The sequence below is a fragment of the Topomyia yanbarensis genome, chromosome 1 (assembly GCF_030247195.1).
Source record: "Topomyia yanbarensis strain Yona2022 chromosome 1, ASM3024719v1, whole genome shotgun sequence".
NCBI classification, from domain to species: domain Eukaryota; kingdom Metazoa; phylum Arthropoda; class Insecta; order Diptera; family Culicidae; genus Topomyia; species Topomyia yanbarensis.
In genome coordinates this window covers 91210992-91224961 of record NC_080670.1, presented here as the reverse complement: position 1 = coordinate 91224961, position 13970 = coordinate 91210992, and the positions used below count along the sequence as shown (strand labels likewise).

At 39.3% G+C, this 13970-nt stretch overlaps 1 long non-coding RNA gene and 1 pseudogene across 1 annotated transcript; one reads left to right on the top strand and one right to left on the bottom strand.

Moving 5' to 3' along the window:
- Nucleotides 1-2093: 2093 nt before the first annotated feature.
- LOC131696371 (uncharacterized) lies at nt 2094-4499 on the bottom strand (annotated as a pseudogene).
- Nucleotides 4500-9667: 5168 nt separating this feature from the next.
- Nucleotides 9668-10730, top strand: LOC131676343 (uncharacterized). Its single transcript, XR_009303142.1, has 3 exons — nt 9668-9754; nt 9827-10129; nt 10208-10730. It is a non-coding gene; the product is annotated as an uncharacterized LOC131676343 (long non-coding RNA).
- The last annotated feature ends 3240 nt before the right edge of the window (nt 10731-13970 follow it).

Sequence of the window (13970 nt, the reverse complement as noted above, 5' to 3'; positions counted from 1 at the left end):
CGTAACGTCCGGTAACGCATCAATGCAAATATTTGAGGAAAAAAGTTTGTTAAACAGTTGTTCTCGTGTACTGGCCTTGTCAAATTTGTTTGTCAAACACGTTTATTTGATCAAATTTTGCTTCATCAAATATTTCACTTATGACAAACAGTGTACTGGTAGCTTAAGTAAAACTTATTCACCAGCAATTCAATACTAGCGCATGCCAAATAACTGGTGTATTGGTATGTGTACGTTAAAAGTCTCTTTCCTCTCGATGCCGTTTGTTGATCAAATCATCGGCCCTCACCGTACGATGGATTGTTGAGCTGTCTGATGTGATGATCTCTCTCTCGCGCAACATAATCAAGCTTTGTTTATGTTGCACACTGGTGTCACAGCGCGTCGCTTTACTCTCCCGCAGCAAAAAGTCATCAAAATACCGATGAGTTGCTGGTGGATTTAAGAACGTGTCTATTGTTATTCGCAAGGGCACATTTCGCAAGCGATGTTATCCCGAGGGTCTGTCCCAAAGCGGAGAAGAGCGTGTACAGATAAGAATAAGAAAAGTGGCTATTTGACAAGCGCAAAACAGATTCAAGATAATCTGCATAAGGTGCATGCATTGTAAACACATGCATGCACCTACCCGCTCAAGACTGGCTCCCAGACGGCTGCCTCACGCCTGCCAGCGGGCGAAAAATGGCTGGCAGACATTCTGGTGTATGGCTGCCTCGCGGCTGCCAGAAATACAACTCAATCGATACAACCGTTTCTACCAGGATTTCGCCCATCGGTTTTGAGGGAGGCATGGCTGCCAGCCGTCTGCTATACTTCTGGCAGCCAGAGTGCCCACAACCGCTAGTGAACCGGTTCTTGGTTCTTCTACTTCTTCTTTGTTTTGATTGTATATTGCTAGTCAATTTATGTTAACCAAAAGAAAATTATACATTTTTGTTTAATTATTATGTTTTATTTTTCTACTCACAGCGTATTCTCAAGAACAAAACAAACCTAGCTTAAGGGTTAAGCGACGGTAAAGAAATCGGTCCTTATAGATACAAATTGAATGCTTACCTATGAAGAAAAAATGCTTTAAAAATGCAATGCAAGTCTTTTAACCGGCAACTACACAATGGCGGAAAAAACAATAACCGCGCGCACATTTGCAGCGGGCGAATTTTACTTGTCATTTTGGAATTTGACATCCAAGTGGAAACGTCGCTGCATCGGGCCTGGTAGCGGTGAGGTAGTCGTGAGGCAGGCGTTTTGTTGAGGCAGCCATTTCCGAATGTGGGTAATATTGCAATATAATAATAATATTATTGGTGGCAAACGCCTTGAGAACCTCAAAAAGGCTGAAAGCACTAGTTTCTATATTCAAAACATTGTATTAGTTAATTTCGATTTTAATAACTTCTTTTTTCTGGAAGTAAAACAGTATTTACGCAATATAGATGTCGCCAATTGTAAAACCAAAACTCTCGCTTTACGTATGCCTATACCTTATTTTGTATCATCTTGGGTTTTCATGTCATTTGCAGTTTGACAAGACCAAAATTTGACAAGATCATAATTTGATGTTGGAACGGTCTATCCCTGAGAATCATCATAGGAAGGGCAATCCCTCGTTTTATCCCTGATTTTGAACCTGTATGTATAACTGTATGTTTCAATTGTTGTAGTTGTAGTAGGGGGAGGGGAGAGATACGACCGAGGGCGTGACACTCTTTTATAAAAATATTTCACCTGGTTTTATACTTTTTATAACTCCCTATATTTATTTATAATTGTGTATAAAAGTTATAACTGTATTCGAATCGTAGAAAGTTCGAAAAAAAATTCGAACGCCCGTTACCATAGTAGCCTAGTTACCGCGAGTGATTATAAATAATGAAAAAATGGTTTTGCATAAACAAGAAATGGTAAGTACCCAAATATTTTATATAATTCTAGGTGTTTCTAGTTAGTATCCAGCTCCAGTGACACAACCGATCCTAATTAGAATAGGTTGTGTCACTGGAGCTGGGCACTAACTAGAACCAGCAAGAATTACGGGCTCATTTGCTGGCTGGACTTACTCGGACTTACCTGCGGGGGTTCTCCTAGTTTAGTAAAATCGGAGCCATACACAAAAACGCACCTTTGTCAAATCCCGATCCTGCAGTTCCTGCTCCTATCTCCGATGCCTCAATTTGATACTAATCATCAGAATGACCGCTTCAATAACGTCGTTGGCTTCAAGTTCTGTAACCTTATCAACTTCGCGTTTTTCCAAATATTGTCGACGTGATTCAATCCTCAACTTGGGTAGCAACTTGCTCATCCGCTTCAAGCTTCACCTCTAAATCGGACACAAGATCGCTTTGGATTTGCAAGAAACATTTCGTCAAAGGTTTGTATCATAATTCGTTTTGTTTCTTTTATTTTATGAGTAACTTTTACAGTAAGAACTGCGAGTCCATATGATTTTGCTGATGTCGAGTGGGTTCCAAGCCTCTGCTTGGATACAACTGAAAGTTTCCTAAATGTAGTAGATGCAAAATTTGAAAATGTAACTTCCTTCGGCAGAGCCAATATATGGATATGGAAAAACCTGTCGTCTATGTCAAGAGAACATTGCCCTGATGTCTGCACTGCATCCACTTCCATCACCCTTGTATAATTGTTTAAAATGGCTTAATAAGGAAATTGCTGGCATTCAACTACCTTTCAAGACTGAGTATACAACAATTTTGCATATGAGCTATGTCTAACAAAACTAGAAGAGTTTCACACTTGGCGTGAACGTCAACAGATCATCGACTTTTTAATTAGAACGTTTCGGGATAACGAAAAAGACCGCCGGGATGTCCCACCAATACCAATCGTGTCTAATCCCATTGAACGTCTAATGGAAGATTATATGGAGGAGTTTCTCCCGTTAAACTCGTCTAATGGAGAACGCGGAATAAAGATTAAACATGAAACGATATCAATGATACCTGAACGAGATGAACAATTTGATCAGCTGAAGCATGAAACTTTTTCCACGATAAAACCTTTTGGTGTAGAATTGGCTCGAATTGATACTGCTGTTTCAGTGGTTTCTCCCACAGAGATACCTTTGGTTGGAGAAAAATAGATTGATCAGAAAGATGCTAATAAATTAGGAGATAAATGCTGGAACTAAATCCCTAGAAGAGTCGAAGGTAGTTGTGGAGAGCACGATTTATGTATTTATGGATTGTTTTTAAATACGTTTGCAATACACAAAACGATTAAATCACTTTTTTCTCAGATCCGGGATCTTCTACGCTGTACATTTCACAAAAAATGCGATCTTTTTCTACAAGGATGTGCTTTAATAAGTCGTGGGGAACCATTTTACGTTCAATAAAAAAAACTGCCTGGTCCCATCTTTATCACCGTCGAAACGTCTTTAATTGCAACTTCAGAACCATACTAAAAAGAACACGTAGTTGGGTTATATTGTGCACATCCGAGTATAAGCATTTGAATCTGATTCAGTTGAAATTGTACATGTGAAATAATGTGCGTTCTTCCTTAGTAAACTCATTGCTGAATACTAAATCGTATGCCATTGTCTCGAAAATTCTGCATAGTCCGCCGATAGAAGTTGATATCAATTTCGTAGGATTCGTTGCGGGTATCAATTTTGACGGTTTTCTTGTTTTGTTTCATTGTTTCAGCAGATCTACCACCAAGACCTCGGCGTCCTATCTTGATTTGACAATTCATGGGATCACCTGTTCCCTCGTTCCTAGATCCTAAACCGCCGCTCCAAGCAATCTTCTGAAGCTACTTGAATCCCAAATTGCTTTCGTCGATTTTCTTCTCCTTAAAGTCATCAACTATATGACCCGGCGGTCCACAGTTCCGTCAATTTCTTTACATTCGACGCTTTCGTTGTCTAGATTGACGGATTGCTTTTTTCGCTAAAAGAAAAACAACACTGAAAATTTTTCGAAAATAAAGTGGTAGACAACAAAATATCTTACAACAATTTTGTAGCAATGGTTAACCATTTTTTCAGGAATGAGATCTTTACATTTTTTCTAACCGGCTTATCTGAATCGCCTATCGCGTTAATCAGTACAAGCGTTCCCACCTTTATTTGGCTCAAGATTTTTCCTCCGGCATTTCTCGACATGTGAAGCTGCACATGCTTAAACTTACTGGAGTATTCCGTTCGCAGTAGAGCACCGCAGTGAGAAACCTGATCTTCCGGTCCTTTCCGTTGTACTTCGGATGCAGCAGCATTCGAAGCCGAAACGAATGTTCGCTGAAGTTAATTTCTTCTGGAAGCTCGATACTTATTGGCAACCCCCTCCAACAGCTGCTTAAAACGTTCCATCGTCTCTGGGGAGTAGCGAAAGTGTAGCAATTCTACATACACAAACACTGAGCAAACATACGAGTTCGTCCCCCGGAATTCAGTGTTGATGTCGTTCCATGAAAATACGCCGAAGGTCCCAATGTTCATCCAGCTCGTAGCGCGTTCTGTAGTCGTCGATGTTTCAATACAGATTGGTCTTCGGTTCGGTATTTTGCGGAGCATATTTACGGCATTATTTCACTAAATATTTTTCATTTCTTATATTGGTCAATCAAACAACACGTAAACCACAAAATGACACCCGTGGATGGGAATCATTGTTGGATTGCTTATACCTGCTACTCCATCACAAGTAGTTATTCTTCTGCAGTGTAATCAGGTCGGTTTCGGTGCTTTGGTATGTGGCACAAGTACAAAGGCTTCCGTTTTCATTGTTGGATTGATATTTTCGTTTGTCGATCGACTTCAATTCAACAATGTCAACAATAATAAATGACAGCTCATAAATCCACCGCACACTGATAATATGTTCGAAAACAAGTTCGAAAATTCTATGGTTATAAAGTGTATAAAATTATAATGTTGTCTATAATTATACAAAAACGTTATAATTGTATAATATTTTATAATTTATTGGAAGTGTCACGCCCCTTGGATACGACTTAAAGTATGCTCGTCTAAAATAGAACTGCTTTAAAGACTTTTTCTGGCGATTCAGAGTGCTATGATGTTCAGTAAATTTACATATTTTAATGCAACATTTATGCAATATGTTCATTAATTTTCATTGCAAACTATTTCAAATTGAGTAAGTGACCGTGAATCTCCGAGAGCGTTTTAAAAACAAAGTTGTTTCACAGAGAACAGACGTCCATCTTCAGCATTCAACTTGTGTAAAATCTCTAACGGTTTCGAAGGTAGTTTGGATATCTAAACCAGGTGCGCTACTGTCGTCATGTTTTTTTGTGGCTGAGTGCGACAGAATTAACAGCGGTTATTCCTCTACCCAGTCAAACTAGTCCGGAACCGATTCGGACTTCCAGCATGAATTCCAGCTCAAATGCATCAACCGATAGAGTCGGATTCCATGCAGAATCCATCCAGGATTTCGAACCGGTTCCTGAATCGATTTGACGGATAGTTGGGATAGGTTGGTGTGGCGGCGCTAGTGTTTTTAGTATATTAATTCAAATGTTTACACACGTTTTTCAAATATTTTTGTTCGATCATGGATGTCTGTTCTCTGTGGTTGTTTCATGGTAACGGGACAATATCTATTGAACCAATCGGACGGTTGACGGTGATATTGAAAATGTAACTTTTTCCAGAGCGTGCAATTCGCGAATGAATTTTGATCTATCAAACCCCGAATTTTCTACTTTAACTAATGAGCTTTGGTAAGCAATCTTCAGGTTAGATATATCTTTTTTGATTAATAGCCAAACTCATTTATGTGGTTTTCGTTTGAGGCGAAACTGAGTCAGTTCCTAACCCCAACTGCTGTCAAAATTTATGAACTGACAGCGGTTGGGGTTAGAACCTGACTCAGTTTCAGGTTCAAGCGAAATCGCCATTAATAAATTTCAGTGGGTGCTTGGTTTTTAGGCCGAAAGCCGGTATGCCGAAAGTCGTTCGACCGAATGCCGTTAGGCCGACTGCCATTAGGCCGAATTGGTCACTAGGCCGAAAGGGACCTTTCATAAATTACGTAACGCAAAAATTGCCCAGAATTGACTCTCCCTCCCCCATGTAACAAATAGGGATCTTTAGGGATGTGCGGGTTAAGGCATATTCTGATGCAGATTAGTACCGTGAGTTTATATCTCAGTCCTTTTCTAATTTTTTGGCCCGAAACTATTGAAAAAACATTTTTTAGTTTGTTTCCTTTTAGGACAATAACACATCCAAACCCATGCGACTTGCACGACTCTATAGGTTGCCTTATCAGATCTACCATAGTTTGCAGATGAAACTTGGGATGGCAGGCTGTTAGCGGATTGACAAAGTACCAGATCATGCTGTGTGGGGTGCTGTCCCGGCTAACAATGAGGCGAACGAGATATTTGCAGATACGTCATTTAGTTGGACAACTGTCAGTTTGTTGGTTGAATTTAATTTGTTTTTTTTTTTTAATTTAAAAATCAGAAAAGAATAATTAAGGTTTAAGAATGATATGAGTGCACTCGTAAGGACACCTGCTATCAATAAATATGAAAAACTGGCACAATTTTTCTAAATTAAAGATCCCTATTGTCACAAATTTCTCCATTCCCCCTAGGGTTGCCACCTCTGGAGAGGCTTTGACCCAGAGATTTTCACTGATCTGGGGGGTGGTGGATTTTGAGTGGAGCGAGACAGAAATTGGAATCAAAGCAGTTGCTAGTCATTTTAGAGCACTTTAATCGCTTTTTATTACCCAGTTAAAGTAAAACTGTACATTTTTCACGCTTGAGAACGGTTTTATCGGTTTAATGTGATGTAGTATTTCACTTCCCCGACTAAGTGTCAAGAATGCAAAAGCACCAGCTACTTTCACTGTGGAGTTCGAACGAGCATTGCTCTCCTCCACAATTAACAGGAGAAGAATAGCAAAGGAGGCAGAGCTGCGACATCACACTATGTGGTGTCGGTTATTCGTCACCAACAAATTTTAATTTTGCAACAAAGGGGCAAAGCTCACCTCCCTAGCCCAGTTAAGGATCGCTGCTGGAGTAGCAACAACACCGCAAGAACTCGTTTGATGTTGACCTAGTCAGTTGGATTAGAAAAAAATCTGCCAGACCTTAGTGCAGCTGGTGATAAGCACCACTAAGAGTGAAATGATTTGGTAAAATTGTAGTAAATAATTTCAATTGTAGCACATAGCGAAATATTACTTTCCTTAACCCTCCGGAAGTCGCGCATATGGCTTATCGAACGAGCAGCCGCTGGTCCCCTAAGACGATTTCGCTAGATTTTCAGAGAATCGTGCACTCAGTGTACTAGCGCGACTTCCGGAAGGTTCATTTTCATTGCTTTGTGAAAGAAATTAGCAATATTTGGTGAACTCTTCGCCACCTTGAAACGAAGGGTTAGTCGGGAAAAATAAATCTGAACCAGAGTAATAGTTAATTTAGACTTTTTAAATATTTTGTAAAGAATCAATTAATTCCAAAAAAATTGAACTTATGCTTCTTCCCACCAAACCCGGAGAAATTGATTTAAACCCGGCATCGCTCCCGAAAACCGGAGTCTCCGGGTCAAACCCGGAGGGGTGGCAACCCTAATTCCCCCTTCCCCCAATAATGCAACAAATTCATAGAAATTTCTTTTTTCTTCGGTGAAAACATGTTACGTAACGATCTAGCTAACTCCCCCTCCCCCTTATGTCACAACTTGTTGTATCCCATCCCCTCCTAAAAGCGTTACGTAATTTATGAATGGTCCCAAAGCCATTTGGCCGAACGATTCATTAGGCCGAATGGGCAATTAGGCCGAATGGATCATTAGGCCGAAAGGACCTTTAGGCCCAATGGGCCATTAGGCCGAATGGGTCATCAGGCCGAATGGGCCATTATACCGAACTGGAAACATTCAATGAAAGGTGATTTTAAAAGATCTTTTTTTACGAGCTGAAGACATGGCGAGACACGAATTTTTAACTAACTAGAACACCTGCAAATACTGTTGCGGGGGGAAGAAAGTATTAGTTTTATAATTTTCAATTTGTCAGAATTATGAGTCTAGAACTGAAACACTCTTGAACATGCCCATACTGTGTTTTCAAATACATACACAGAGAAGCACAGATAGATAAACCTGGGATTTTTTTTTGAGTCCAGTAAGACATGACGTGGCATGAATTTTAAACTGAAAATAAAACACTCTCAAATTGCTACTGTGAAGAGTAAGTTTTAGTTTTAGAATTTTAAGTCAAAATTATGAATCTAGAAATGAACAGCTCCAGAACTTGTCCTTACCTCGTTACTTGATTCGAAGTTGTTTCCTCCAATTCAACGAATTTAAGTGTACGGGCTGAATACTCTTTGTATAGCTAAGTATGCACCTCTTGCGAAATGAAATTTCCTATACAAAACCTATGCATAAAAAACGTCGCGAAATGTTCGCGAAAAAAAATTTCGTTTCCATTTCGTAAGCGGTACGCAGCTCTCGCGAAAACGATAACGAAAAATGAAGTTAGCTGAGACACGGTTTGACAAACGATAAGTTTCATAATACTTCCGCGAGACAGCGCTGCTTTCTATGCGCTGTCACCAAGGCAAACTTTTTCCTTGCGAAATAATGGTCAGCGGTATTATTTCGCACGGAGGCTCGCGAAATTTTGACAGTTTGCAATGAAAAAATATAAGAAAACACAAGATTGGTAATTTTTGTATTTTTTTCATCGCAACCTGTCAATATTTCGTAGTTTAGAAATTCAATATTTCGAATTTGAATGGTAAGTTTAAAAATATTACTGGAATTACACTTAAATTAAACAATTAAATTTAAATAATTAATATTATTTGCAGCACACCCGAACAAAACAAATCAGCTAATCTTGTCTCAACATCCTGGATCTGGCAATCAGCTAACCAACATTAAATCTATGCAACCGTAGCAGTACCATCAACTCCAAATCCAGCAACAGCCAACAGCCCCTCAAAAATGGACCACATAGCAATTACTGCTCAAACGAACAACAGGAGTTTACGAATGATGGACACATCGGAAAACATTTCATCGGCACATTCTGCCTTAAAACTTGTCTGCCACTATTTTTACAAGCGGTTGTCTTTCTGATTTAGAGAAATCGGAGTCAAGCACAAACGTCATATTCCAGCCTTGGTTCCTACCAGTTCCTTGCATGAAAATATCACTGCCTCCACAGTGCTCGTGATTCCATTCCAGCAGCAGTGTGCTTATCGCCAACATTTCACAGCAAGCTCAGCAGCAGAACCACCTTCAACCATAACATCAGAAAATTAAGATTTCCTCCAGACCATGACCATCATCCTAAAGGTCGGTAGCAATAACGTTCAACCGACGTGGTCAGCAACCGCAATTAGTGCAATAGATCCAAGCCAAATGTAGAAGACCATTGACCAACTGCAAAAAAGATAGCAACAGCACATTCAAACACAGTAGCAGTACTATACTGTACCATGCGGTGTGGAGGAGGACTTTTTTATTCAGTTGGTGTGGCAAGGTGAGACATTTTTATTACCTTTTTTATTTCGAAAGGATCAGTACCGTGTTGTTTAGTACATTGTAATGTAATACACTATTCTTCTTTAAAAAGCTCGAGTTCACTCATTTACGGATATTTTTTATTATGATTTTTTTCAGATCGAGCACCAACAACATAATATGGAAATCACCCAGCAAGAGAACGCAGTGATAATGGGCCAACAGAAAACACAACATCAAGATGCTCGGAAAGGACTTTCTCTTTCGGTATGTATTTACCAGTAGCATCCCTCCTCCAAACATTCCTTTGCATATCTAGATGTCTTTATCAATTCACAGAACAAACATAATGGCACGTCATTTTCAATCGGCTAACCGTTTGGAATAAGCGCTCATCATCGGTTTCATGGCAGAGAAGTGAACAGGCAAAAGAAGGCGTCGTTTTTTCCGCAAGGTCGCTCTGGTGAAAATTTCAGCGAATTGCAAGGAATAAACCACCCGAGGGACAGTACCCTTGCTGATTCAGGACGATTTCCCATACTTTGTACCTTGCTATTGAATTTTAATACCCGATCGAAACGATGGCAAGCGCTGCCGATAACTGGGTCAAAAAGACGACGGATCAAGAAATTTCTGCACTCGGTAAGTGTTTTTTGTTATAACCTATTTGTGAAGCGATCATTGGGATGGGATTTGAATTTTTCTTTTCAATACAAATAGGTTAACGAACTGAGTACATATCACCAAGGATAAGGATTCAGAGCCGGCGGCTGGCAGTCCAGAGAAAGAGAATGGGGAAAAACCTAGTCCACCGGCAGTAGAACCAAAGCTGCACCTGATGTTTGGAGTTCGGTAGCTACGGAAATTCTGACTCTAGCAGCTCCTGAAGAAAAACAAGCTGCAAGAGAAAATGGAGAAACAACTTCCTCCGCGGAAGATGCAGAAGCGTTCAAGTAAGTCGAAATCTGCAGAAAATTTTGATTAGGACATAAGGAACATTGAGAGCCTCTCTTTGTTTACTTTCTCTTTCGATTATTATGACGTCACTATAACACTTTGCCATTTTCCAGTACATAGCCGATGGTTTTTACTAAAATATTAGGCAAAGAGTTGAGTACTAAATATTGAAACGACCGAGTAATAAACAGAAGAGAACGACCCCAAAGAGAATCTCATTGTTGCTTACGTTCTATTCTAAATTTTCTCCCGAAATGTTTAGTATCAGCTTTAAAATTATCCATGACTATTCTTTTAGCCCGGCGGATGCAAGTTTGCTAATGAAAGATGTTCGCTAAGGTCTAGTAGAATCAAAGCTGGATCTGGAGGTGCAGCGGAAGGATTCTTCTTCGCCGATTGGTTGGTTAAAACTTTCAAAGCTTTGCACATGAAGCCGGAATAACTACAGGGAGTCTATGCGATGGGTTTCAACGCCCCTTCCAAGATTCAGGAGATGGCTCTACCTACTCTGTTGGCCGGTCCGCCACGGAATATAATCGCTCAGTCAGTCGGGAATAGGAAAAACTGCTGCCTTCGTGCTGGCAATGCTCAGTTTAGTCCATCAGTTGAAAAACTATCTGCAGGTGATTTGCCTTTCCCCCACGTATGAGCTGGCAATTCAGTAGGGGAAGTAGCTGCCAAAATGGCAAAGTCTTGTCCGGAAATCAAACTTCCTTACGCCGTTCGCGGTGAGGAGACCGTCAAAGGGGCGAAGCTGACTAATCATATCATCATCGGAACACCCGGCAAGCTAATGGACTGGGGTATAAAGTTCAGGACGTACGACCTAGTTTTCCCTTTTTGTACTGGACGAGGCGGGTGTTATGGTCGGTGTTATTCTTGGCCACGTTCGAGCGCGAGGTGATGGAGTTTGCCGAGTACATCGTACTCAAGCCGATCGTCATTCGGCAGGCGCGGGAGCAAGAATCACTCGATAACATCACACAGTACTACGTCAAGTTCCGCATCCAGGACGAGAAATTGTGTGATTACCGTCGGACAAGCGATCATTTTCTGTCATATGATGTATAGGACAATTGTAAACTCCAAGTAAACTTATTTTCAGAACTGTTAATCGATCGAAACAGGTACGCAAAACGGCCGGTTGGTTGACCGGCAGGATGTACCAGGATGGTCACTCGGTAGCGGTACTGTCCGGTGATCGAACGGTGGAGCAATGGTTGGACGCTCTGGATTGATTCCGAACCGGACTAGAGAAGGTACAGATTATAACGAACGTTTTGTCCAGGGGTAAGTTCCACCACTTGATTCTGGCTACAGCACCAGGTTACGGAGAGATTCTTTCGTCTTAGGTATCGACGTCGAACAGGTGACCATTGTCGTCAACTTCTACCTGCCGATGGATCAGCAGGGACGAGCCGATTGCGAAACGTATCTACATCGAATTAGACGCACCGGTAGATTCGGTAAGTGTGACTCATTCTTGTGATCCTATAGATTGTATTTCTTCCCACTTCTTTAACAGAACGGAATCACCATCAACCTAGTGGGCAGTGATCGAAGAATGATGATTTGCAGATCAATCAAAAAACATTTCCGGAAAAAGATTCAGTTGCTAGACGCGGAGAACTCGGACGAAATTGAAAAGATCACACCGTACAGTGTTTTCGACCAGCTACTGGTGAAAGGCGTAGGAGCTTTTTTGGGTCATACTTGTTTTGATTCTGAATTTATAATTTTATTATATTTTTTTTAAATTTTTTTTTCTTCCTTGACTTGCCATAAGGTATACAAATGTAACCAACAGGGTATCGTAAGCTAATAAATTTACAATTACAATTTAGCTCTACCCAGTTCTGCCCAAACATTTGAAAAGGGCCTAGCTGCAAAATGTAACAAATTGAAATTTCATGTTTTCCAATAACAAATATCTACCCGAGCAAGTACATAACGTAACATTTGATTTTGAAGAATTTTGATAGCGATTTTACAACAATTTATAAAAGGGCCTAATTGATTTTTACGACCGAACTGATTATGAAAGGACCTAACTGATTGAAAAGTGCCTAACTAGCAATACACTCATTTTAAATGGATTATAACGCATTGTATTATAACTGATTGTAAAAGAGTTATAACATCTTTTCCATAATTTACATACAGGGCCAATCTGATTTTATGATGTTCAGTGGGGTCAATCTGACCATCAATTTAGAATTCAGTTAAATCGTCTAACTTTCGGTGTAATATCAGACTTGAACAGCATTTTTTGTGTGAGGTATTCTGCCGCTAGAAGCATAACTGTCCTATGTGCTATGGGAATCGCTATACACATGGGACAATTATGCTTCTTGCGGCAGTAATACAAGTAGTAGCAATATGCGCAATCAAAAGAAATAAAATAGTAACGATTTTCCAAATAGGATTATAATGAATTTGACCTTTGACAATTTTCTCAATGTTTACGTTTTGCAGATAAGCCCTTTTTAAATGTTTGGTAGAGTTGGTTTCCTTACGTTGATGAGCAAAGTTTCTCTTTCGCGAAATGTGCATTTGTTAGAAATAGGATGTAATTCAAGGATTGTATAGCGCATGTTTAATGGTTATAACTTTCAGTTAAATAGACTTTTAAGAACCCGACTTTGTTTTTCTATTTTATTTTGTCGTTGAGAGGCCAGTAGAGAAAGCGGTGGAAAAAATTATCCGAAAGACTATCCTTGAAGCAGAAGATGAAAAATATTTTGCTCATTATCATGTGAATCAAAATTGCAAGAAGACAAAACATAGCTATAAAAACACAAAAAGATATCTTAACTGATCTATACTTTGAAGCGATTCAAGGCGAAAGCGACTGGGTTTGAATTAAGTACATTTTTACATTTATTTATTCCTTCATTATTTACTTATATGTTCATTTATTTCTGGGGAAAATTTTCATTAGGTCGTATCGTAAGTAACAATGTTATTCTTTTTGTTTACTTTTTACTATGTAATAAACCAAGCCGCTTAAACATTCGCCCCTTCGTTCTTTGCATAATCTGCTAGACGAAACCATCGTCCCTCGATATGTGCTGAAACATATGTGAAATGTTTATGTTAATGCCTATAAACCGAGAAACTATTCATTAATTTATTTACAAATTTAATTATTTATTGGTGTATTAATTTCTCTATATATTTATTATTCATTTATATTTTATCAGTGTAGATGTCTCACAATCCTTTCTGACTATTTAGGTTAAATTTTCCTTAAGCGGGTCTGACAGTGCAAAATTAAAAAAAAAATCAGATTTTTATTTTTGGATATTTTGGATCCCTAAGACAAGAAATATATGCCCAAGAAAGGATTTACTCGAATTCAACTTGGTTCGACTGCTAGAGCCCATCAAACTACCAACTATCAATTTTCATATGAGGGGGCTGATAAAATCGGGTCTTCAGTGTATTTAATATTTTATGTTCTTTATTTTATATTTAATATTTATTATTGAATATTTAACATTTGATATTTAATATATAAAATGTA